Here is a 4,286-nt window from a genome sequence, read left to right as displayed (position 1 = left end):
GAACAGCTTTCTGTTTGCCCTGGAACTGGCTCTGTGTTCTGCATCCTTGCCGCAAATTCTACCCCAGCTCTCTGCCAGTTTCCTAAAGCTGTCTGTTGGTTTCATCTCCTGGAAGGCACGTGGCCCGTGGCCTTCTGACTCTCTCGGGTCTGAGCTGGGTGTCCCCTCTGCTGGCCAGGGTCGTCCTGGGATTCCCCGTCACCGTCATCCTGGGGAGTCCCTTGGCCGCGCTCTTGTATTCTCCCACCCACGCCTTCCCCTTTCTTGGTTTGCTCCTTCATTTGGGTGGAGTACAGTTGATCCTTGAATAACGTAGATTTGACCTGTGAGGGTTCACTTATCCATGATTTTTTTTTTCATCTAAACAGACAACCTAAACTTACAGTATCAATAAATACAGCACAGTACCGTCCTATTAATATATATTTTTTCTTTTCTTAATAACATTTTCTTTTTCTCTAGCTTATATTATTGTAAAAATACAGTATATAATATATATCGCACACAAAATATGTGTGAGTCGGCTGTTTACGTTATCGGTAAGGCTTCCGGTCAGCAATAGACTATCAGTCGTTAAGTTTTGGGGGAATCAAAAGTTACACGAATATTTTCAACTGCTGGAGGGGTTGTTGCCTCTAACCCCTGTGTTTTCAGGGTCAACTACAGTTCCCTGAGAAAAAACCCACAGGAGGTAACCTTTTGGGGACCTTGCACATCTGAAAATATGTTTCTCCTACGACTTGGTTGATAGTTTGGTTGGGTATAGAATTCTAGGTCAGCAATCTTTTTCCTTCAGAAGTTTAAACACCTTGCTCCATGGTCTTCCAGCTTCAGGTAGTTTTCTCCAGAAGGTTGTAAGAGCTTCTCTTTCTCTCTAATACTTTGAAATTGCATAATGACATGCTGTTGTATCTATTTTAGTCCACTATTCTAAGCACTCCATGTGTTATTTCAGTCTAGAAATTAGGGTCCTTCAAAACTAGGAAATTTTCTTATATTGTTTCAATAGTGATTTTCTCCCCTCCTTTTTTTCTCTGCTTTCTTCCTGATCTCTTGCTATTAGGATATTGGAACTCTGGGCTCAATCCCTATTTTTTTAATGTTTCATTTTGTGGGGTTTTTTTACATCTCTGTCTTTTTTCCCCCCCTCAATTCCCTGGTAGATTTTATCTAATTTGGCGTTCAGCCTGCTATTTAGTCTTTGGTTTCTGCTCTCATATTTTGACCTTATCAGAGTTCTTTTGGTCTGAAAGTTCCTTTTTTATCACATCCTGTTTTTATTTTATAATTGCACTATCTTCTCTTATCTCTGAAGATATTAAGTGGTATTTTTTTTCTTCCTACATAGTCCTTTCTTACTCCTTTTGGTCTTTTCACCCCTGATGGATTCTATTTTCAGACTTGGGGGTGAACAAGCTGATTGCAATCTCTGAGTTTGTAGGACGGGTTTCTTCGCCGAGCTTCATGGTAGGATGACCCAGTTTCGCTCTTGGTTATGCAATCCCCCACGGTACTGTCTCCAGGTCATTCTCTGCAGACTGGTCAGATGCTCTGGAGAGGATCCCTCTAATCTCCTGCCAAGAAGAGAAGGAGAACAGGGGTCCAGAACGCTGATGTTTACTTACTCCCTCTGCTTTGGACACTATGCTGTTCTCTGTCCTGGTCTCCCCAGGGCCTGAGACCCTCTGCCTATCTCTCTCTGGAGAATGAGCCCGTGGCCTTGTGCAGGGGCGGGCGGGGCGCATCCCAGCCTCTTCTAGTAGAGGACGGATCTGGGCCTCCCACTGCTTCTTAAACAGACTTTCCACCGATCCTTCCTGTTTGTCACCCCTTCCTGCGTCCCGACCTTCAGAGCTACGCGGCGCCTCTGGCTCCTGAGCTTTCGAGGGGCCTGTGGTGAAGGGTAGGGTGCCTCCTGGGCTCCTCCACGGCCAGAGGGACTCCGTTTTCTCAGTCCCCCAAGATGTCCTCTCCAGCCTCCTGTGTTGTGGCTGTTGTCCCTCTCCCAGTGCCCATCCATGGTGGTTTCTACCTTCACATAAAAATCCCTGTGCTGACATGCAGGTGGGGTGTCAGGAAAGAATCACGGTGCGAGTCCAGTCTGCCATCTGTACCCAGGCGTTTCTCTCATGTTTTTTACATTTCTGGTTGCATGTCACTTCCGATTTTCCTGGCTCTTCCCTTAGACTCCAAGCCCCGCGAGGCCAGTCTGGGTGTCGCTCGTTTGTTTCATTGTGGGATAGGCTACGTTCTGTTTACTCATTCCCCCACCCCGTGTTTTTCTTCAGTGGCTCGAACAATCGCCGGTACATGACAGACACTAAAACATAGTTATGGGTGGTTTAACCAACTCTCTCCTCTCTGCTGGATCTGGAAAACTCCCACTCATCCATCACGGCCTCGCACAGGCACCTCCTCCTCCAGGGGCCCAGGGGACACCCCGACACAGAACGGGGTATTCGGTGGCGTCATGGCAGCCGCACCAGGTCACCCTTCAGCTACTCTGTCTAGGCGGCAGCTCCTGCGGGCAGAGCCAGCTCTAGGCTTACAGCCTGACTCGGGGAGTGTTGGTTTAATGAATGGGGAACCCCCTTCCCCTCCAGCCAGCCTCCCCCTCCTCCATCCCACATCCTTCTTTTGAAAGTTAGTTTACATGGTGATGGTTGTGTAAACAGGAAACGAAGCCATTAACATGGGAAGAGTGGAGACGGAGAGATTGGGAGCGCCTCCCTCTGAAATGACATCGGGAAGGGAGGTGTTATTCTCTGGGGGCGCCGAGTTGCCCCTAATGCTCTGAAAGCCGAGAAGGAACGCTCATTAAGGATGGGGCTTGCTGTCAACAGCTCCTCTGTTGGCTTCCTCCAGACAGTTCATCTCTCTTCGCTGAAGAGGAGCCTGGGGAGTCTTGAGCCTGCTGCCAAGGCCCCCACCGGGCTGCTGCTGGCAGAGCCTGGCGCCCACTTAGGCACCTCCCTGGCCACCACCCCTGGCTGCTGAGAGGGTGGCGGTGCCGCTGGTGACCTCTTTGCCCTTGACACCATCTTCGTCCCAGGCTTCCTGGGCCTGGAAGGAATGGGGGTGCTAAGGATTCTCTTCCTTCTCCGTGGGGTGAGGAGGGTCAGGTCTGCTTCGCAGGGGTGTCTGGGAACAGGCTGCCTATGACCGGGCGTGGCACTGTGCTGGGCATGTGGCCTGTGTTCGGGGGAGGTTGACGATGATGATCACCCCCAACAGGTTGCAACCGGTTAAATCGCTGACCAGTCACATCACACAGCTACCCATACCCCTCCCCACAGGGCGCCAGACAGCAGGCGTCGGGAAGGCCTGCTGGGCTCATCTCCCTGAAAGACATGAACTCGGTTATCAGGAGGGGGCAGATCGACAGGGCGGATGGAATTGGTCCAAACAAAGAATTTAACTGTCCCAGAAGAGAAAGACAGACAGACAGACAGCTCAGTGGGCAAAGGGTATGAACAAGACGGCCTAGAGGACACATGCAGAAGGCCAGGGACCACCGGCAGGCTCACCCTATTAGACGGGAAGGTCCTGAAGAGTGTGGCTCAGGCCGCAAGGGATGGAACACACTCAGCCAGAGGCCCCGGGGCCCAGCCCCATCGCGGTGCCTCTCCTCCCCTGCAATTTTATATTTATTTTAAAAATGGATTTCAGAGAGGAAGGCAGAGGGAGAGAGAGATGGAAACATCAGTGATGAGAGAGAACCATGGATCGGCGGCCTCCTGCACGCCCCACACTGGGAATGGAGCCCACAACCCGGGCCTGTGCCCTGATTGGGAGTCAAACCATGACCTCCTGGTTCATAGGTCGATGCTCAGCCACTGAGCCACGCCGGCCGGGCGGAAACCGCCATTTTGAACCTGGTATGCAGTGTTCTTTGAACTGTCGCTACATACCTATGCACCCACTATCCGAAAAGAGAGCGAACAAAAGTCAGTGCGTTTAATGAAATTCCCTATTGAATTAGCCCCCGGGTGGCATCTAGCCAGAGAGCATAGGAACGCAGTCGTGTGCCATATCCTGGCATTTCCATCAGTGGCAGACCGCGTACAGGCGGCGGTCCCATAAGATGAGCGCGGAGCTGAGACAGTCCTATTGGCACGAAATTAGACATTTTTAAGCGTAAAAATATCTATGATGTTATCACCTTCAGAAAATGCGACATAGGAAGTTTTTTTTTTTAATATATTTTTTTTTTATTGATTTTTTATAGAGAGGAAGGGAGAGAGATAGAGAGTCAGAAACATCAATGAGAGAGAAACACCGATCAG

General features: G+C 50.1%; 1 protein-coding gene across 1 annotated transcript in view; it reads left to right on the top strand.

The window, feature by feature from the left end:
- Positions 1–4,286, top strand: part of UPB1 (ureidopropionase, beta) — a 26,250-nt gene that overhangs the window by 15,869 nt on the left and 6,095 nt on the right. The window lies entirely within an intron of this gene.

Source organism: Myotis brandtii, unplaced genomic scaffold (assembly GCF_000412655.1).
Source record: "Myotis brandtii unplaced genomic scaffold, ASM41265v1 scaffold97, whole genome shotgun sequence".
Lineage (NCBI taxonomy): Eukaryota > Metazoa > Chordata > Mammalia > Chiroptera > Vespertilionidae > Myotis > Myotis brandtii.
This window is presented reverse-complemented; position numbering and strand designations above follow the sequence as displayed.